The following is a 23,724-nucleotide window of genomic DNA, read 5'->3' as shown; positions in this document are numbered from 1 at the left end:
TCATTTATTACTTACCCTCATGCCGTTCCACACCCGTAATACCTTCGTTAATCTTCAGAACACAAATTAAGATATTTTAGTTGAAATCCGGTGACTCCGTGAGGCCTCCATAGGGAGAAATGACATTTCCTCTCTCAAGATCCATAAAGGTAATAAAAACATATTTAAATCGGTTCATGTGAGTACAGTGGTTCAATATTAATATTATAAAGCGACAAGAATATTTTTGGAGCGCAAAAAAAAAACTAAATAACGACTTATTTAGTGATGGCTGATTTCAAAACACTGCTTCAGGAAGCATTGGAGCACAGATGAATCAGCGTGTCGAATCTGCTGTTCGGAGCGCCAAAGTCATGTGATTTCAGCCGTTGGCAGTTTGACACGCGATCTGAATCATGATTCGACACACTGATTCATCTGTGCTCCGATGCTTCCTGAAGCAGTGTTTTGAAATCGGCCATCACTAAATAAGTTGTTATTTTGTTTTTTTGGTGCTCAAAAAATATTCTCGTTGCTTTATAATATTAATATTGAACCACTGTACTCACATGAACCGATTTAAATGTTTTTAGTACCTTTATGGATCTTGAGAGAGGAAGTGTCCATTGCTCCCTATGGAGGCCACAAGGAGCTATCGGATTTCAACTAAAATATCTTAATTTGTGTTCTGAAGATTAACGAAGGTCTTACGGGTGTGGAACGGCATGAGGGTAAGTAATAAATGACAGAATTTTCATTTTTGGGTGAACCAACCCTTTAAGGGGGAAGGGAATTGATTTGATTAAAGACTATGAGGACACTTGAATGTAAAGAAAAAAAAGAAAAAAACGATGTGCACGGATAAATAATTTGTAATAAATGCTGCAATATTCAATTAAAAGGAAGAATTGTCAATTTTGATTTCATGGTGATTTAAGCATTAAACTTTGTGGACTATTTCTATGAATGATATCTCAAATCATGCAGCTTCCAAGCAACGATTCATAAACCATGCTAGCAACCCATTTTAGGTACAAAGTGCTGCATAGCAACATGTCTATCAAAGGCCTTGTTTACACCAAAGATGCGTTTTTGATTGGATTACAAGTGGACGACTGTGTACAGGTGTAAACGGGGTCTAAAATGTTTTGAGTTTGTCCACTTTCTACCACTTCCAGAGGCAGTCAAAAACACATTGGACTGGATTGCTTTCGTAGTATAGACGCTCATGTGGTCGAATGCATTCAAACAGACACAAAAGACCTCCTACTCTCCGCCTACTGACCTAATGCATAAACATTATAGGACGTGAGCTTGCCTGACGGGATTTAAATTTTGTCAGAATTTGGTTTGAAGATGGAGAACGTGCCAAGCACAATGTTTTCACGCCATTTATGATTTCTAACACACACTCACAGCATAATGTATTTATTATGTCTATGACTATGCCCACAGTGATTGTCAGTGTTTTAATCATAGAAATATTGTAGAATGAGGTATCTTTTTGGCATATTCAAATTAAGATTTGAAAATAAAAATGTTGCCACATTCAAGTAAAGGTTTTAAAATAGGCTATGTGTCACTAATTAAACATGTATATGTTCAGCTAATTGTCAGCCTCTTACATGTCTTCATTTCGAGAGATTGTAGAATTCAAGTGACAAATAATGTTTTATAAACAAAGTTTGGGAGGGGTACGTTCAAATGGTCTATCTAATCAGCTCGAGAGGAGGCATATATACACAGCCGATTCACCTAGTCACCTCGACAGTTTTCTCCACCACCCCAACTCCTCACTTTCAGCTGGTTCCTATTCCCAGGATACAAGGGAGTACTCTGGATTTGGGATAAATTCCGAGCTCAGAGCCCTTGATCACCTCGGACAGCACTCTAAATAAGCTTATTTTACTCTTTTACTCAATCATTTGTAAGTGTGAATTTGTGAAAACAACTACCACAGGTAATAAGACATTATTTTAATTTTTATTTAATTATTTATTTTCAAAGATTTATTTTTGGCATTTTTGCCTTTTTATTATGATAGGACTGTGAGTAGACAGGAAGCGAAGTGGGGGCAAGAAAGGGAGGATGGGATCGGAAAAAAGGTCCACAAGCCGGAACTAAACTCGGGTCAGCTGAGTTGCCCACACGGCTATCAGCGCAGACAATATATTATTTTCAACTTGACTGCAGTGTTTTATTCTCCATCATTCAATACATTTTGCCTGTACATAAATGAACCTTTATGTTATGTCATCGCAGATTAAAATCGATAAATCAAAATATTTATTGTATTTATGAAGAAAAGGCTCAGCACTCTATTGCCTCAATGTTGTACAGTGTCTCTGGGCAGATTGCTGAGGCGGATTGCCGGCGTTGTGCCTAATTTCGACTCTCCTCCAAATGATTACCCCCCTTGTTGAGGCCGTGACCTGAATGCCTAATCCTAACCTCACCCCCACACCTAATCCTAAACATGCCTATACTGGGGACTTGGAGGGGGAATAATCTGGCGGGGGTCAGAATTTGGCACAACACTGGCAACAACCATTTTAGGATTGTTTGTAATTTAATCTTGACTTAGGAGTCCTCGTGACTACTCCTAACTTTTCACAGATTTAGGAGCTAGTTTTAGCACTAAAATGCTTTGTGAAACACTCTTAGAGCAAAAATTTAGGACTGACACAGCCATTATTTTTAAGAGTTTCTCCTAAATCGGCAAGTAAGGAAGCTACTTTTAGCCTTAAGATGTTTTGTGAATACGGCCCCTGGTTAAACGGGAATGTGTCTCCCTCGTCTACTTGTGATCCGATCGACCAAAATACATCTTAATACCAGGTGTAAACAGGGGCTTAAAGTGTTAGTTCACCCAAAAATAAAAATTCTGTCATCATTTACCATATTACTACATATTGTCCCAAACCCAAAAGATTTTCATTCATCTTCGGAACACAAATAAAGACATTTTTAATTAAATCTGAGTGATTTCTGTCCCTCTATTGACAACTATACGCATATACCACTTTGACGCTTCAAAAAGTTAAAGGTCCCGTATTTTCGTGGTTTTTTGAAGCTTTGATTGTGTTTATAGTGTGCAATATAACATGTGTTCATGTTTCGCGTGTAAAAAAACACACATAATTTACTTATCTGTATACCGCTGTTTCCACTGTCATAAAAACGGGCTGATGACTTCCTTGTTCTATGAAGTCCCTCCTTCAGAAATACGTAACGAGTTCTGATTGTGCCAGCGGTTCCTGTGTTGTGATTCGACAGCAGCTTAGCGAACCTTGCCCGGAATGGTCACGCCTCTTACCATAACGTGGAGATGCACGCGCTCAGTGTTATTCTAAACATGTCTTTAATTTTACCCTATCAATTTGAGCCGGAATCAGACCTGGTGATTGGACTGCGGGATGAAAATAACAGCGTTACGACGACATGGCGACAAACACACTCTACAAACGCAACTCTTGTGTATTCCTGTGGGCGGAGGTTAGTCAAAAAATTGTTTTAGTGACGTCATTAAAGAAGGAAGTAGAGGGATGTAGTCCAAACTGGCCGTTCGATGTAGGCGACTTCTGTTAAATAAAATATCTCGCTTGGCATTGAACTTTGAGCTTTAAAATTTTACAGATTTTATTTATACTCTAACAACAACATTACACACTAACTAAAGTTTGAAACATGGGATCACGAAGAACGGGACCTTTAATAAAGAGATGGTAAAACTAATCCATATGAATTGAGCAGTTTAATTATTTTCTGAAGAGACTCGATCGCTTTATATGATGAACAGATTGAATTTAGGATTTTATTTACATATAAACATTGATCAGTGAACATAAACAGAAGCTCAGCCGAACCTGCTTGACGTGTGAGAACAAACCTCTTGCGGAAGCTCAAATGTGCTGCGTAACACACAAGAATGAACCTCATTAAGCGAACATGCTTGAGCTTCCGTTTACCATAACTGACGTGTGCGTTGACGAATGTTTATATGTGAATAAAAGCCTAAATTAAATCTGTACAAAGAATAAAGCGATCGTGTCTATTCAGAAAATTTGGACTAAACCCCTCAATTCATATGGATTAGTTTTATGATCTCCTTATGAACGTTTTGAAGCATCAAAGTGGTTGTTGCGTAGCTGTCAGTGGACGGACAGAAAGCTCTCAGATTTAATTAAAAATATCATTGTTTGTGTTCCGAATATGAACAAAAGTCTTACGTGTCTTACTTACGACATGAGGTTGAGTAAATGATGGCAGAATTTTTATTTTTGGATGAACTACCCTTTTAATGTAATTCTACCCCTGATCTAATGATTGTAGATTCAAATGTATTTTTGTTTATTTAATTATTTTTCTCCTAAACTGCTTATTTTCCCCTTCACATAATACATTCCCACCAATTATGAGACAAGTGTCTCATCAAACCGAGGCCCTGTACATCCTCTCATTAACCAGCGGGGCGCATTAAATAGAAGTCTCTGTGAACTGAGCGAATACCACACAATTTACATTAAGCTTTAGCACTTCTTCTGCTAACAAAAAAGAATAATTAGGCCAGAAATGGGTTGTTTTCACTCAGGAAACACTGGGGAGAACCACTTTATTCAGCATTAAAGAGGCTTAAATTGACAGACAGAGAATGTTTTGTGTAATTTTACTCAGTACAGACTGAATTGACTATATTTTTGTAATGTTTTAATACTGTGCAAAAGCAAAGGGCCTGATTGCTTTTTTTCTGCAGTTTTATGCTGACTTAAGTTGACTAAGTGTAATTAAAGTCTGCATGAAATGAAAGTTGCGATAGTCTTTTCTCCTAGACCAAATGTGACCCTGGACCACAAAACAAGTCATAAGTAGCACAGGTATATTTGTAGCAATAGCCAACAATACATCAGCGTCAACTTCAAAATTATCGATTTTTCTTTTATGCCAAAAATCATGTTCCATGAAGATATTTTGTAAATTTCCTACTGTAAATATATCAAAAAATCATTTTTTGAGTGGATATGCATTGCTAAGGACTTCATTTGGACAATTTTAAAGGCGATTTTCTCAATATTTTTTGCATCCTCAGATTCCAGATTTTCAAATAGTTGTATCTCGACCAAATTGTCCTATCCTAACAAACCATACATCAATGGAAAGCTTATTTATTCAACTTTCAGATGATGTATAAATCTCAATTTCAAAAAAATGACCCTTATGACAGGTTTTGTGGTCCAGGGTCACAAATGTCTATAAGAAGTCCTTGTTATCATTTGTGAAGTTATTAAAAATGATGTGCAGTTGTTAAGGACTTGTATAGATAGTGTAGTTATTGTTCTTTTACTTTATTTTTTACTTTTTAAATTACGTTTTAGTTGCAGAACATATTAATCTATAAATATTCTGTATTGTAAATTTACCCCTTAAAATTCCTGAAGTGTTTGTTACTGAAAATAATCAATTTTATTACTTGTAAAACACTGAGGACACCCTTTTGTAACCAGTCCCATGCGCTAGCTCTCTCACACACAGCATGGATCATTCAGAGAGCGGGAAAGAGGAAACGTGTTGAAGCAGAGTGATGAAAGCATCAGTGAGACACTGTCTTTCAAACACTGGTGCTTCTTTCAGACCAAGGAGCTCATTTCCTCTTGCACCTGGACTGCTTTGGACATCTTCCCTAGAATCCTTGACCTTTAATGAGCCTCTTTTTTTTTAATTAGGAGAAAAGAACACAGCATTACTGATGCACTTATACAAAACACTGCTTTTATGATTTATTCTTTTATCTTAGGGTTTATTTTCTATAGATACAATAACAAATTGAAAGTAATTAAGGACAAATTATCAACTGATATGTAAATGGTAAACTGTGCATTTATCTGTCGAAATTTGTCTAGGAATATTCTAATTATAATGACAGCTTAAACTGAATAAAATGCCAGATTGCATGGATTAGCTAATTATGTTCATTATAAAAAAGAAAAGCTCTATGTCTGCTTAAAGAAAATAGCTCATCTGGAAATTGGTGAGCTTGTGACTATTACTGCCTGGTGTTTAAAAATCATAAATATGTGGAATCTGTGCATTTAAATGTCTTGTTTTTCCCCTTTGCCCTTAATAATATTCTTTAGTAGATGTATATATCTTAGTGTTATTATCTTTTTATTATTATTATTTATTTACTTTCAGCATGTATTCAGAATAGTGTGTATAGCACATATAGTGTAATAGTGGTGGGGTGATACAGAATAATAGAAATTAAAAAAAAAAAATACAGCCTCATATGTCAGAGTCAAGAATACTACAGTAACTTAAAGCATTTTACACAATATATGTAACCTATTAACAAAGAGAAAGTAAAGGGTTTACTTTGTAAAAAGAAAAAAAAACACTTTATATTACACATTAGTACTAACATTTCGTTAGCCTCATAGCATAATTGCCTAAGTCATTCATTTTCAAATGATACTTAGGCAATTATGCTATGAGGCTAACGATTTGGTGATTTGTGATGTTCTAAAATGCATTATTTTTGGACATTTAAGAAACGTCTGTTAAGAACTGAAAATATTTGTTTGTTTGTTTTTTGCGATAGGAAATGATCAAAAGGTCTGAGTGAAGTAATACTGCCTTTTCTATGCTGATAGGCGACATGGACTCAATCCAGCTCGATTTCCAGAATCTACTTCCGCGTTTTACCGCCCACCGCTGACGACTGAGAAGACTGTTTACCTTGAGTATGTCCTCATGTATTACTCCGCAGGGTCAGTGAGACTTTTTAAAAATATCTTCTTGCAGTTTTTAACAGAAATAACTTACATGTTTAGCACATCCCACATCATATATTCGGTTTATAGATGTTCTGTACGAGTTGTGCGCAATTTAAAACGGCAACACTGTCTTAAACGTTAAATTGGGTCTATTTGTCCGTTGCCGTGACAGGCAGTGTTTCGGTCTCTCTTAAACATGGCCACCATGATGGAGTAAACGCTACAACTTTAAAATTCATATAATCGAGGAAAACTATGCTTCTTTCACCTAAATGAGGAATGTTTCGACCTGAAATATCGTACCAAACGCTTAATCCACATGAGAGCTTTGGGAAAAGTTTCTTCTTGGATTACATTCTGAATTAAGTTGGCTGGAAGCTGGAAAGGAAAAAAGAATTGCATCAATTCCGTAAGCATTCGCTACTCTTCATCATTCCGTTCGCTTTCCGCCGTGATTATTTGTTTATATGTTGGTGTTTATAGTTTATGCTTTGGTAAAAGGCGCGCTATTTTGATGTTTGAAGTGAAAAACAAGTGTTGTTTTGGTTTTCATTGGAAAGTGGCGATAGTTGCAGCCTGTGTGAGTGTGAAGAGTAACATTGAAACATTCTAATGACAGATTGTTATAAAGTCTGAGAGCGCGCATATATCATTCCGCGGCTTTACGTCTTTAATTTGATCGAGGTCTTTAACTAATGACAGATAACTCCCTCACCCTTAGAATAAATGAAAGTATTACATTTCATACGGGACTTTAAAGGACAACGAGGAAGTAACCAGAAAAATATCGATCTGGGTTATAAAATAAGTTTGTATACCGATGGTTTCAGTTGAGAAAGTGTCGACGACGCTGTTTAGTAAACGTCACACCGACGTTTGGTGGTAGAAAGTTGTTTTGTTTTCACATGGGTCCAGCCATCTTACTTGAGTCAATATAAGAGCTGCTAAACTAACTAGTTTCCTTCAGTCCTGGCTACTTTATCCCCAGGGCTAACCTGCTGCTTTAACATGTTGATTGTATAACTGAGGATTCTAACTTCCTTAGTTGTGCGAGCTTTTATCAAGTTAGTACGAAGTACTACAGATATGCTTTTCCAGCTGTAAAGGGTTAGCCTAGTTGACATGACATGTCACGCAGTGACAGCAGTGTGACGTGTTATACGGCGTCTAAAACTATTATTTTCTGTGTGTAATACTTGTATAAATTTTGAGCTCATAATATTTAAGGGACTACGTGGTGGGTTTTTTTCTTCTTCTTTAGTTTTAAACCTGTCTTTGTCTCACAACAGGACTATTTAAGTGAACAGCAAAATTATTGTAAATGAATGAAATGTGAAAAACTTGCTGTAACTTTTAACATACTTTTTAAATGTGACCCTGGATCACAAAACCAGTCATAAAGGTCCATTTTTTTTTAAAATTAAGATGTATACATCATCTGAAAGTTGAATAAATAAACGTCTATTGATGTATGGTTTGTTAGGATAGCACAATATTTGGCCAAGATCGAAACTATTTGAAAATAGTGCAGCACTTTGGTCGACTCTGTCGATATTAAATGTGCTATATAAATAAATTAAACTGAAACTGAAAATCTGGAATCGTGCAAAAAAATCAAAATATTGAGAAAATCGCCTTTAAAGTTGTCCATATGAAGTCCTTAGCAATACATATCCACTCACAAAATATTTTTTTGATATATTTACGGTAGGAAATTTACAAAATGTCTTCACGGAACGTGATCTTTACTTAATATCATAATGATTTTTGGCACAAAAGAAAAATTGATAATTTTGACTCGTACAATATATTGTTGACTATTGCTACAAATATACCTGTGCGACTTAGGACTGGTTTTGTGGTCCAGGGTCACAAATAGGCTACACATTCATTGATATGTTCATACAGTTAACAAATTGTATTGCGATGCTTATTAAATAATGTTGTATTGTCGTCCACCCAAAGACACATTGGACTATGTTTGGAATAGCAAAATAGCTGTTTTACAGGGGGGAAAAAATGCATCTGTGGTTTCCAGAAAAATTCTATTAATATACAGTAAAAATATAAACACATCTTACAATTTAAAATTGTAATTTACTAAATAAATTAATTTGCACAGGCCTTGCTGCTCTGTCTTGTATTTTTAACATATACTAAAAGTCACCATAATAACACAAGGGGTAAAGAAAAAGCACATGAAGTTTATCAAAAGTAGCATTTCAACAGGGTGGGGTAAATACTGGAATATAGAAGGTGTCATTCACACGAATACAAACACCATCATGGTAACACGCATGACTCTTAAATAATGCAATAAACATTAATTTAATAACATAAAATGTAACAGAAAACCCTAATGTACACAACTGAAAAATAAACATTTATTAAAAAGGAGGGGAAAAAAACATAAAATGTGAGGTGTCACACAGGAAATTCTGGGTATGTCAGTTTATGGCTTTTCATTATAAGAATTTTTTTTTTTTTTTTTTTACTTCCAAAAATGGTACATTTAACAGTATTTTACTGTCAAATTACATGAAGTTTAAGTTTAGATACATTACAGTTTTCCCCATATATGGTAAGGGAAATTTCTGTAAACCAATGAACAGGTTTTTTTTGTATTTTGTATAGTTTTTTACTGTTACAATTAGTCATTTTTTACTGTACTTTTTTTCTGCAGTATATATGTATACTGTGCACGGTATTCACATTTTCTGTACCAAAGGAATATCTAGCATACACATTTCGGCAGAGCACAATATATACAAAACTGTACAGAATGCACCTTTCATTTCCCGTGTGATTTAATTTTTTCTTCACTCATTATTTGACCAGATGACCGACAGTTAAAACAGATTTACAAAAAAATTACAAGCTAGCCATTTAAAAAAAAAAATATTTTTTTTAAAAATGATAAATGGACACTACTTGCTACCATATGCAAAATGTGTATTGAAATATAAATAGTAGAAAATATATTATGCAGTATGCGTCATATACTGCACACACAGTATTTAGTAAGCTTTTTCAATTCTGAACATTGCCTTTCTGCTACTTCTGCAGCTCTGCTGAATGATTCTCATAATAGTAGGAGACCAATTTTCACTTTAAGTGGTTTAATGAGACACAGGAGAATTGGTTGAGTTCAGTTGCATCGATGGCAGCCTCTCCAGAGGAGTTCAGATCTGACCTATTCATCACAATTCACCACAGCTCGGCCGTACAAAGAATCTGCTCACATGCAAACACTCTGTTTAGGAAAATGGACTGAAAAGCAAAAGTTGTAAATAATCTCCCAGTTTTTGTGCTTAAATTACTGCTGAATCAAAAAGGTGTTTTTGTTTGTATTTAATGTCACATGACTGTTTTGCTGACAGCGAGAATGACGGTCACATTTTCTGCAGTGATACAGCCAATGCTGTTTTCATAAGCAAGTCCCACGGTACCTGGATGTTGTCTGGTGTTACATGCGTTCAGTGATCATTGACACCAAAAGCCCTTTGGTTTGGGCTACTTAATGTCCAGTCCTTCAATTTGGCCTGTGCTGTCGAGTTTCAAGTTGCCATTTCGTCACATTCGTCTCAGTGAGAAGTTACAGAGACTAGTATCTGGTGAAGGATTGACTTGCCCTAGCATGCTCAGTTTACTGTCATCTACCAGTGATACCTGGAACGAAGTCTGAATTCAGTAGAGCTGTGTTTGATATGGCAGGAATTCTCTCACTGATTCTTATAGTTCTTCATTGTGTAGTCCAACAGTGCTGGTCTTTATTTAAATCTTTAATAGAATGAATTATTTTAAATATAAAGACTTTAATATTGCTGGATTGCTGTATAAATATTGACCACAAGAGAGAGAAAAAAAAAAAAAATGACACAACAGGGGCTTCCATTGTGACTTTGGTATAATTTATTGCTTTATATGTGGGAATTTGTACTGACCGCTCAATGCCATGGCCCTCCGTAAGTTCTGATACGATAAAGTCCATAATCTGATTGTGAATGTATTAACGTACGTGGGTGTGATAGAAGTCTTGTCCTCCTTATGCCGGCCTATAGCTGTCTTGTACATGGATCTAATTTATGGGCTAAAACAGATGGTCATATCATTAACACTGTAATCATGACACATTTCTTAGCAAATATATGACATTGAGTCCCAAGTTGCTCTGTTGCGTATTTAATCATTTGAAAAATTTTGATGTCACACTGCAGGCCTTATAAAAAAGAAGGAAAAGATCTGCTAAAATGAATTTTACAGGTTCAGTAAAAATTAAGCACAATCAGCAGCTAAGCTCAATCAGAAAACTTTTCTGTACTTTTTTTTTTAAATTTAATAAGTAAAAATTACACTTAAAGTTAGGCACTTGCAACGGAAGTGGCATTTCAATAGTGTAGCCACAATATATGAACATTCATGTTAATATGTTTTTAGTGTGGAAAGATCACTTCCTAACCTTTTGTGTGTAAAAGTTACACACAAAATTACAACCTTTACAACCCTTACAACCTACACGCCTAATTACAACCTTTTTTTTTAATTGAAATAAATGTTGAAATGAATGTTTGTGGTAATCAACATTATGCATGAATCGCAAATGCAGTTGTGTGAGCTTGACTTGTACTGAACCCAGAATATTCCTTTTAAAAGAAATTTTTTACCCCAAAATTTAACATTCTGTCATCATTTATTTATCAATTCACACTTCCACTTATATTGCACATGTTAAATGGACCATATTTATTATTCTCTTTTGGGGGGTTGATGGTATCAGACACTATTTACATTCTGTTTTATTAAAAACAAGACATGCATTCTAGGGCTGGGCGATATATATCGCATGTGATTGTCACGCGCATTATGTCAGTAAAGCTGGTTCCCTGATTACCGCAAAATAGCCATCACCTGCTTTCAAATGGAGCGCCATTTAATAGACAGAACCGTAGATCACTGACAAGCTACGCAATATCGCGTTCATTATCACAGATGAATCGAAAAGGTTCGCCATCACCATTTGAAAGCAGGTGATGGCGATTTCGCGGTAATCAGGGAACCGGCTTTACTGACGTAATGCGCGTGACAATTGCATGCGATATATAGCCCAGCCCTAATGCATTCTGTCTAACATCACATGTGTTTCATTTAGGGCTGGGATGATGCATCGATTCTCAATTGATACAATGAATCTGGATCGATCCTGATATTTTCTCTCTAATTGATACTGAGCTTAGTTTTAACAGCAGATGGCGCTCTAGGCTAGTTTTTAACCCCACGCTCTCAAACGCTCATGAAGACGACTGCTTGACAGCGCTCGTGCGTTCGGCTGAGTTATGTAAGTTGTTATGTATACTTGCACCTCGGCTCAGAATGCTTTTATGATGCGAGATTTGTAATTCGTTTCAACCTTTTCGAACTTTATGAATGATTATTTTAGGTTTAAGTGGTGTGTGTAAAGGAACTGAAAGCAGGCCGTGTACATGTGTTTCTAAAGCGTGTATAGTGCCTTTGTTTAAAGGCTGCTGTTTAAAAACTAAGCTCAGAATCGATTCGAGAGAGTATCGCGATACACCGGAAAATATCAGAATCGCTCCAGATTCCTCGTATCGCGAATCGAGATTCGATGTATTGTCCCAGCCCTAGTTTGTAAGTTTGTAGCTTGTCCCGTTCATAAGCCTGCAACATTAATATCAAGAGACAGAAAAGTTATTTATTTTTTTAGAGCAAACAGGGTTATTACATTAATGTGAGGTGGTGAGATGCAGTGTGAATTCTATAAATGAGGACAGGGAAATGTATGGAACAATACTGAGCAATACTGATGTGTAATTCATAAAAACTGTTATCATGGAGAATGGAAGGAACTATCCAATGTGATAATTTGACTGGATTTGTGTTTTGCAGTTTTGTAGTTGTGAGGTGTCGACATCCTGCAGACACTGTTTTCGTGTGTATCTGGGAAGCTCACTTCCAAGCCAGGCGTTTATCTTTATCATTTAACACATTCATTTTGTCATTACTTGTTATATTCAGCAAAGTAACCCATCAGATTGAATGGTGATTCTCAGCAAAAGTGTATTTTCTGCAAGCTTTTTTCAAGGTAAATTTAGGAAAGGTGTCTTTCCAAAAAAGTACACTGCCAAAAGGACACCAAATAACTAAATGCTATAAAGAGCCCATATAATTCATAAATTTATGCACACCAAAGCTTCCATGGAGAAACAAAGATGAATAAAGTTGCGATACCGAACAGAACCACATGGAGGAAAAAATAACCCTAAACCAACCGCCTTGACCTGACTGCATATACCTACTACAGTACACAGATCCATTCAGAATTACTAAACACAACAACATACGCATGACAGATAAAAACATTATCCTGGATGTTTGTGGAAATTATATGAATGTACTGAAGTATGTCTGTGCAGAAATACAATGTGCTTCAGTGCTTTGAGAGCTCACATACATGGTTTGTCTGCGCATCAATTTAACGGACTTATGCGTTCTTACTGTACTCGTGTACGTCAGCACAAATCATCTTTACCTTGATTCCAATCCTCGTCCATCAAAACTTTACTAGCGAAACGCTGGTTTGCTTTATGCAGTCGAAAAAATCTGGCCATATAGCGGTGGGTGGTTTTGACATTTTACAGTCTGTATTTCACACAGAAATGATCACAAAATATGACAGATCATGTTATAAAGTGAAACATACACTGAATTCACTGAAAACACAATGCAAATATCTATTCTGTCTGCCATTTCTCTTGTAATCAGCCTGGTTTTCTTTACCTTAGGTCTTCAATCCTGCTCCTGGGAGCCCACTGTCCTGAAGAGTTTAGCTCCAACCCTATTCAAATACACCTGAACCAGCTAATCAAGCTCTTCAGGATTGCTTGAAAATCACAAGCTGGTGTGCTGCTCTGAGAACAGTGGGTCTTCAGGAGCAGTGTTTAAGACTTCTGTTTCAAAGTTTCCCAGCTGTAAATGTGACTTTGCTTTGTCTTTCATGTGCTCAGAACTGGTAATTACGATATTTCCGACTTCACTTGAAGAGAAAATTAGCTCCAAACTCCCCTGACACCTACCTGGAAGTTTGTGAAGACCTTAGAAATCGCCCCAATACCCACATTCATTATTCCTTACGTTACTCCACTAATATAGTCCACTTGAAAGAGTGAATTCGGGCACCGAGTGTGCCCAAAGGGCTGCCGCTTTTGCGTAGTTTGAGCTTGCTTGTTTAATAATCATTTAAAACTTAGCAAACTGGCAGCTCCATTAGTAATGAAAAGATGCATTTTTAACTCTGTCTTGGAAACTAGCATGTATAAGCCTTAATTAAGCGGTTTGATAATCAATTAAAAAGGAATTTATACCCGTATGATAATATTACACTACCCACATTGTGCAAGCGGTTTGGAAAATGGATGGATGGATGGAAGCTGTGGGCACAATCTTCTGGTAAGACTCAGGAATTAAGGGTGTACTGACACTAGGCACTCTGAACCGTGACCCCCAAAGCCCGGTTCGTTTGACAAATGTGATCGCTCCGTTCCGTGCCCAGGCGCGTTTCATTTAGCCGTCCCTGGCCCGCTTGGAAGTGTTGGGCCAGAGCACATTTCAGTTGGGCTCGAGTGCGGTTCAGGTACTACTTTTGTGTGCGCTACTGTCATCATTACGACGACAAACATCTTTGTTACTACTCTGATAGTACACTTAACAATTCATGTAATTAATTTGAGTGTATTTGGGTTTATAACGAGTCTGCTTCTCACCTTATTGATGAACAGGAATTGTAGTTTGCGAGTAAAGCTGCAAATTCCTCCATTAACGTCAGCTGCCTTTGTAATAATCCTCTGATACGTGCAAGAGAAAAATGCTGCACGGCATAAATTATAAATATATTAGGCAGTATCTTAGTGAAAGTGCATTTCTTCCTGTTTTCTTCCATTCAAAAAGTTGCATCGTATATGACTTAAGCGTGCTTCGGCCCGGAACATTGAGAGCAATGTGAGTGCGGGCCCGCGGGGGAGAGTGGAGGGGGTGTAATCGCACTCGGGCTCGGTTCAAGGCAACCGTGCCTAGTGTGAGTACACCCTAATTCGGCACAACCCTCACAGTGCATTATGGGTACATTACGCATATATTCTCTAGCTTTTGAGTGTACATCAATTGTACACTTTTTATTGCGGTGCATTGTAGGATTGAGTTTGTGCACACGACAACATCCACTATGGTTTTGGACACCACTACAAATAGCTGTCCCCTCAAACAGTGCTCTGTTTAAGGGTATAGGGGCGATTTCAGACACTGCCCTTGATTAGCTGGATCAGATATGTTCCACTATATTGGAGCTAAAATCAGCAGGATAATGGACCTTCAGAAGCAGGATTCGCTTTGTTATAGGGTGTTTACTGTTGTTCTTTTTGTGATCAGTTAGTCATCCAATCGGTAGAAAGCATGTAAAATGAAAAGGTTTAAGCACCCTTTTAATATTCTAGTGTTTAGATTCAGCCTGTGTCCCTCCTTTATTGTAAGTCTATACGAATTTCTTTCTCCTTTTTTTTTTTTCAGATGAAAATTGTAGGTCTGATTACTTAGAAAGTTAGTTCACTTCTCAACAAGCTGCACCATTTGTGTTATCATTGATGTCTGTTGCTCAAGTGGTGAAGTGCTTTATTATTTAAGGTCAGGGGTTCAGATCAAACTAAGCAAGCAACACTACAAATGCATTCTGTGCCCCCCTCTGGTTCCACTGCTTTTGCTAAGGAAATTGGCCTTTTTGTGCTTTTTATGACCATTTGTCACTTTTATTACTCCTTTCCACCAGTAAGCATTGCTTTAATGTCTGTTTGCATATCGATCACATTGATCGAGCTTGATGCAGTTGACAGAGATCTTTAATTGGTTAATTAATTACTGACAAAGTGGAAAGAGAGTGTGTAGTATATGGTCATGACTGGTTGTATTGTTTTGAGAAGAAACTTTTGGGTGTGTTGTGCTGATTGTGGGCCATTTTTAAAGTCGTAGTTCTGAGAACTGATAAGTATACATTTTACTGTTGATAGGTGTAATAAAGCACTGACTAATTACACCATATCCAAATTGCCATCACAGTTTTATTGTTAGTGGAGAGATAAGTACAATGTTTCAACACTGATGCTTTCCAGTAAACATTCTAGGTAAGCAGTAGGAGTGGGAATCACCAGAGGGCCCACGTCAAAGGTGACACTATTGGGTCATGAAATGTTATCATGAGCTGAATCATATTTATATTATAGTTACAACTTGGCTGCTAGATAGTTCTTTTCATTGTGAAATAGCGTACCCTACACAATAACTCAAAAGAGTATCCAGTATCGCCAGCTAGAGCTGTGGAATATAATTGGTTTTATGATGCATCACGATGCTGATGTGAACAATTCTGCACTGATGCATAAAAACAAAAGAATTGATTTAAAAAAAAAAAAGTATGCCTCTCATGCATATTAATATTCTGTTTTATTATAAATGAAGTAGGCTACTCTTCTTATACTATATTGCCAAAAGTATTGGGGCACCCCTCCAAATCATTGAAGAATTGGTCGCTCTCGGGAGCGATAGGTTGCCACTAATATAAATATAAAAAAAAAAAAAAAAAAAAAAAAATATATATATATATATATATATATATATATATATATATATATATATATATATATTTAAATATATATAATTTATATATATATATATATATATATATAAAGCAGGTGATGGTGATTTAGCGGCAATCAGGGAACCGGCTTTACTGATGAATTGCGCGTGACAATCGCATGCGATATATCGCCCAGCCCTAATTTTATTTATATTTTATTTTAATATATATATTTATTTATTTATTTTTTGGGGTGAACTAACCAAAGTTTGTATTCATTAGGCAAGGTAAGGAACCTTTTTTTATTTATTTATTTATTTATATGCATTTCACACTTGTCAGTAATTGAGTGTCTGAAGTTTGGTGCTGACGCAGGCGTCATAGTGACAACAGCCAATCACATTATTTTCCGGTGTTGCATGAACACAATTGGCTAGCGACTGCTCTAGGGTGTTTGCATAAGGTGATCTGATTGGCTGATGCCTGCATTAGTTTAAAGTTTAATTACATTAAAAACATAAAATAAATTACCACTTCATTATAGCTTTTTTAGCGAAAAAAGTTATTTTTATAAGTAATCGAAGTTCAAAGTTATTTTATAAATAAATTTTGCATTGCTAAGTTTATGTGCACACCCCCCTCACCACCGCTGGTGGATTGGCCCTATACCACCATGGTGGTATAAAATGGTTTAAAAAATTTGAAACCGTCACAGCCCTACACTCACATGGACATTACTGGCCGTTGTGGTACTCCACGAGACTTCACAGTCCAAAGCTGTGAAGTTGCTAATGACACACATTGGCTTAAGCTGGTAGATGGACGCTGGCTTTCTGGTTCTCTTTTGTGTACAATACAGTATGCTATATTTAGCAGCTTCATCCCTGGTGTTTGAACCTGTATTTTGATTTTATTGCATAATCCATGTAATAAACTCATGAATGTTGCAGTAACCACTTGGACAAGTATCCCATGGGTATGTTGCAATAAATGAGTACAACTGGAAAGAGATGCACATTTTAATATTTTCATCTTCAAACTGAATGATACTTCTACTTTCATTTAGGAGGTTGGGTGCACTCTAAAAAACATTGGGTTAAAAACAACCAAATTTGTTTATTTATTATCTTAAATCCACAAAACTTTTGTTAAATACTCTGCAACCACTGGTTTACATGATAACTTCCATTATTTTTGAGTCTCATTTTACAGTAGCATATTTTATAGCATTTTTAGCATGTAGGTTGTATGATATTGCCTAAATTTAAACTCGTTTAACAAACCTTATAAGTAAAAATTTGGTTACTTCCTAGTTGGCTTTCACTGCTCTTTTATCCTGTTTCCACTGTAACAGTGCTGGTTCTCGGAGTTGGGTCCGTGTTCGGCTGGGAATTGCTAAATTCAGACAGCTGCCTGCATTTCACTCAAAGCCAAAATATGCTGTGACTGACTCCATAGCCTGCCCAGAAACAAACCGTGCACAGTTAGAATTTTTTTTTTTTTTTTGCGTAAAGAAAATGTATGCAAGGCGTCAGCCTGAATGGGTTGTGTCGTATGACCCAAGAGCTGGGTAACACCACAACTACCCAACCACTAAAATAACTCAAAAAATGACTCTACATGCTCAACCTAGTGTTTGGATTGAAAAATATAACCCAGGATTTTTTTTAGTGTAAGGACATAGTCTTCAATTGGCTGTTGTGTGTATTGACTTGTAAGTTCCTGTGTAAACCTGGAATTGGCATCTAGGGTAAACATACCTATTAAGCTCAAATAGCCATTAAGCACACTACCATCTTTGAGCTCAGATTATAAAAAGAAAAAAGAATGTATTATCCTACTTGATGATTTAACCAATTGATGTGTTACTACATACCTCCTGTAATTTCAAGAAAATCAGACCATTGCACACTGAAATATGGGTATCCATGTGTTCACACTGTCTGGCGGCCATTTTGAAAGCTGTCTGAAAACTTTCACCAAAAGAGGAGCCCCTTAAATGTGAATTTTTAAGGTGGTTATAACTACTTGCTGCAAAATTAAGAGATTAATGTTTAGACTTTTGTATATTATAACCTGGAACCTACTATCTTTTGGATCTAACTGTAATTATTTTCCAATAATTACAGTTAGATCCAAAAGATAGTTTTAGCAACATGGCACAATTTTTAAAGACTTCATATTATTGTTAAGTGAGCTTAAAGGGTGCACTGCTATGAAAATCACACAGCTTTCATGTGACATCAGTAAGAAAAAGTATAATTTCATACATATTGTCAATAATAGTTGTTCATATTAAAATATGTATAAACTTAATACACGACCTAGATTATTTATTTATCAAAATCTTGTCCTTTAAATTTAATGTAATATTTATTCATTAAAAATTGTTGCTGATCCAATTAAGCTCAGTGTGCTTCCTTTAAGCTCATCCACATTAAACGACTATGTAAATACTTCATAAACAGACTTTAAATATTAACTGATGGTTGTCACTTTAAGTTAATCTTTATAAAATGATTAATAACTTATTTTCACAGCCTTAAAGGGTTAGTTCACCCAAAAATAAAAATTACCCCATGATTTACTCACCATCAAGCTATCCTAGGTGTATATGACTCTTCTTTCAGACAAATACAATCACAGTTATATTATATTAAAGCTGCTGTTCGCGATTTTTGGCCCTCTAGCGGTTAATAAACAGAACTGCACCCATCTTGCGGAGGAACATTCTAGCCGGAGCTACTTTTCTCCGTGTATGTCTATGGCGAGTCACACAGTTACTGTGATACTCTGCGGCGAGTCCTACCAGTCTGGTTTGAAATAGTCCGAATATAAACACTTATTATAAGTGTACCATAATGATTCAGGATAAGACAAAAACACGGTTTGGAAAATGGATTCATGTTGTATATTCTCATTATATAATTTTTGTAAATTTTTAACACAAAAAAAGTTGCGGACCGCAGCTTTAAGTAATGTCCTGGCTCTTCCAAGCTTTATAATGACAGTAAATAGAGGATGAGTTTTTGAAGCCCAAAAAAGTGCCACCATCCATAATAAAAGATATCCACACAGCTCTGGGGGTTAATAAAGGCCTTCTGAAGCTAAGCGTTTTACATTTGTGTAAGAAAAATATCCATATTTAAAACTTTAAACGCTAAAATAACTTCCAACAGACGGCCTCACACATCGATTTATGGCGAAAGAGTGAACTCTGATTTGATGCATGATGTAATGCCAAATGTGGAAGCACAGAGGATAGAGCAAATCAAAACACCGGTCACGAATTAGAATATATAGCTGATCAAATTGAATTCTTGAATTTTAGTGTTTTTTTTTTTTTTTTTTTTTTTTTTTTTTTAAATGATTGACTCTGTACCTTCAAAAAAAAAAAAAAAAAAAAAAAAAAAAAGAAAAATCTATTCTATAAAAAGGTTGTTTAAAATAAACATGTTGTGAGCTTAATGGCAACAGGGGTGTGCTTAAAGGTGCCCTAGAATTGAAAATTGAATTTACCTCGGCATACTTAAATAATTAGAGTTCTGTACATGGAAATGACATACAGTGAGTCTCAAACACCATTGTTTCCTCCTACTTATGTAAATTTGATTTGTGCAAAAGACCTCTGAAGAACAGGCGAATCTCAACATAACACCGACTGTGATGCAACAGTCGGGATCATTAATATGTACACCCCCAACTTTTGCATATACCAGCCCAAGTTCAAGGCATTAGACAAGCTAGTATTAACGTCTAGAACTGTGCACAGCCAAGTCATCAGACTTTATGCAGGTAAGCAAGCAAGGACAATAGCGAAAAATGGCAGATGGAGCAATAATAACTGACGTGATTCATGATATCATGATATTTTTAGTGATATTTGTAAATTGTCTTTCTAAATGTTTCGTTAACATGTTGCTAATGTACTGTTAAATGTGGTTAAAGTTACCATTGTTTCTTACTGTATTCACGGAGACCAGAGACATCATTATTTTCATTATTAAACACTTGCAGTGTGTATAATTCATAAACACAACTTCATTGTTTATAAATCTCTCCAACAGTGTTTAATGTTAGCATTAGCCCCGTTAGCCACAAAGCATAGCCTCAAACTCATTCAGAATCAAATGTAAACATCCAAATAAATACTATTCTTACATTATCTGATATGCTGCATGATGAACACTAAAGATCCATTTTGAGGGTTATATTAACTGTGTGAACTGTGTTTATGCAATGTATTATAGAGGTGCGAGCTTGGGGACGGGGAGCGTGAGCATTTAAAGGGGACACGCACAGAATCGGCGCATTTCTAATTATGCCCCAAAATAAGTTAAATTGAATAATAAAAAAATCTATGAGGTATTTTGAGCTGAAACTTCAGACACATTCAGGGGACACCTTAGACTTATATTACATCTTGTGAAAAAGGGTTCTAGGGCGCCTTTAAAGGGTACAAAAATGTACCCATTAAGCACAGCCAAACTTTTTGCATTTAATGCTGTGCATCTTAATTGAAATGCTTTTGTCATTTAAAATAAAATTAAATACTATTGTGTGAGAGATTAATATTTAATTTTAACATAACTTCTTGTACTGAAACCAATATCCTGTGCACTCAAAATGTCTCAATGTAGATTTTCGTGAGCTTAATAGGTACGTTTACCCTATCTTGTGAGCACTAATAACAAATAGTCAGTTCTAAAATAAGTGTGAAGTGGTCCAAGTGTGATAGCATGTCATTATTCTTTGCTGTCTTGGTACTGATTTAAATGAATACAACTATACAGTTGTAAAATCTGGGAAAAGTAATTGGAACAACCCAATTGGGTGCTTCTCATTTCTTATTTTTGCATCCTTGTTTCCTTTCCTTGTCTATTAGTTTTTTTTTTTTTTATAGATACACCTGTGCATCCTCACTCATAGCTCCTTCTGGAAGCTTCCTTGCTCCTCATTCTTTGCTTTCTCACAGTGCAATTAGAGAATTAAGATGTCCTTCAAGGCCAACTTTGATTGGGTTTCTGGGTCACAGGCTGGAGGATGAAGGAACGAGGAAGCATCCATTTGACTATTGAGATGCACCCCTTAACACACTAACACATTAAGGGATGGATGTCCTCCTCTTAATATAAATGTCAACCTGTCTTGGCTGGCTAATTGTGATGTGATCACCTGAGACAGATGTTAATACCAGTTTAGCAGCACCTGTGGCATCTTTGGCCCTCTGGGATTTAAACTAGTTTAAAGCCAGATGAAACAGCAGTGACATTCTCAACACTGATGTTGAAAACCTAAGTCAAATTAGAGAATTAGTAAACCGTCTCCTTAATATCTGCTAACACTTAAAGGGTTAGTTCACCCAAAAATGAAAATTATGTCATTAACGACTCACCCTCATGTCGTTCCAAACCCGTAAGACCTCCGTTCATCTTCGGAACACAGTTTAAGATATTTTAGATTTAGTCCGAGAGCTTTCTGTCCCTCCATTGAAAATGTATGTACGGTATACTGTCCATGTCCAGAAAGGTAATAAAAACATCATCAAAGTAGTCCATGTGACATCAGCGGGTTAGTTAGAAGTTTTTGAAGCATCGAAAATACATTTTGGTCCAAAAATAACAAAAACTACGACTTTATTCAGCATTGTATTCTTTTCCGGGTCTGATGTTTTTATTACCTTTCTGGACATGGACAGTATACCGTAGATGAACAGGAGGTCTTTGGACGGGCTTGGAACGACATGAGGGTGAGTTCATTAATTACATAATTTTCATTTTTGGGTGAACTAACCCTTTAATTTTGATGCTGTTCCAACAGACATTCTACTGACTGTAGGTAACTTTACAAGTATGTCAACTTATTCTACTAACCCAAACAGTCTAATGCTCTAATAGGGAGTTAGTTGACATGTAATTGCAAATTAATGAGTTAGCTGGCATACAGTTGCAAAGTTAAGCCTACTTATAGTAGAATGTAAGTAGTCTTTATTTGGACTATCGGAATAAAGTGTAACCTTTTGTTAGTAAGCTATAGCGGTTTTTGTGCATTTGTATTTATACTAAGTGTGTTTAGGTTACGGTTTTTCATAACCAATACCACGGATTCCACAAAGGTTCACCATGATAGTGAGGTGCTGTGCATGGTTTTTCCTGTGGTTATTAACAAATGTATAATACTATGAAAGACCAGTTCAGTCCTAACTCAGTAGGCCTATCTGTGTATTTTAATAAGGTGCTATTAATTTTTACGTGTTACTGTTTTTTTTTTTTTTTTTTTTTTTTTTTAATGAAAATTTACATCTGCATCCCAGTTTAAGCTAAAGCTACAGCTACTGTCAACTCAAGTTACTGTCAAATGTGCTTTTCCAAAAGACAAAACATGTAATATTAGTAATACTCCCCAGTGCTACCCCCCAGAGCATGGTTTGCATGAAAAATTGGTAATGTAAAAGATGTCATGCGGACCCGGGAGCACACCAAACCTGAGACTACCTGTAGTAGACTAGGAGGTGATTTGAGTTCAGTTGCACTGGAGCTGTGGCACAATTTGCATGAATGTGAAAGCAACTCCCACTCAGGTGTGAGTAAAGTAATCTGCACATGTGTTTTAGCCAAAGACAACAACTAATTCAACAAAATGCATGTCAGGGATGACAGTGGTGATGATTTTCCTTTCGAACAAGAGTGAACATGCAGTGTTATCGTACAGAGTGAGTACAATTAGAGTGGCAAATGAATCGCTTGCAATCCGCTGTCTCCTCAAAAAAATAATCTGTATGCAAGCAGCAGAAAGCCACCTTTATGTGACTCACATATTAGTAAAGTGTTGTTCGCTCGGCTGTGCATAATAGCACAAAATTAATAATAAAAAAAAACATTATATATTGACCTGCTTTCTGTTTTCTGTCATGCAGCGTCACTGCCGTGCTCGTTTGTGATGACCATAAACTGTAAAAAAAATTACGAATGTAGTGAATGTAGAATGTAGTGATGTCACCCGTAGATTTTTGAAGAGCATTTTTGAAGCGAAAAAGTGTCCGTTGCTATTTTGGCAGCGAGTTATCGTGCGTCACTCCCGGATAACTGAAAATGGGCAAAGAGGCGGGACGTGGTTGGAACTGAGGTGCCTGGTTGTTGCAACCACGCCTGCCTAGCGTGACGTGATCATGTTAGCAGGCTAAAGAAGCTATCTTTCTATCTTAGGCACTATCTAAAATATTAATAAAGATAACATGTTATATCATTTGAAAGTTCTAAAGTTTTACTGTCAATATACAGTGTCTTTTTTAGGATATAGATGCTCCAGCAACAGTAATATTGTAATTTGTGTCGGGTG

General features: G+C 36.2%; 1 protein-coding gene across 1 annotated transcript in view; it reads left to right on the top strand.

Annotated features, from left to right (window-relative positions):
* Nucleotides 1-6,750: 6,750 nt before the first annotated feature.
* The window catches only part of kmt2ca (lysine (K)-specific methyltransferase 2Ca), a 181,276-nt gene continuing 164,302 nt past the window's right edge, over nucleotides 6,751-23,724 (top strand). The window contains 1 exon segment of the mRNA XM_048173990.1: nucleotides 6,751-7,158. The gene's annotated coding sequence lies outside the window, so the exon portion shown is untranslated.

Source organism: Megalobrama amblycephala, linkage group LG22, assembly GCF_018812025.1.
Source record: "Megalobrama amblycephala isolate DHTTF-2021 linkage group LG22, ASM1881202v1, whole genome shotgun sequence".
In the NCBI taxonomy this organism is placed as follows: Eukaryota; Metazoa; Chordata; class Actinopteri; order Cypriniformes; family Xenocyprididae; genus Megalobrama; species Megalobrama amblycephala.
Note: the sequence above shows the minus strand (reverse complement) of the source record. Positions and strands in the feature narration are given on the sequence as shown.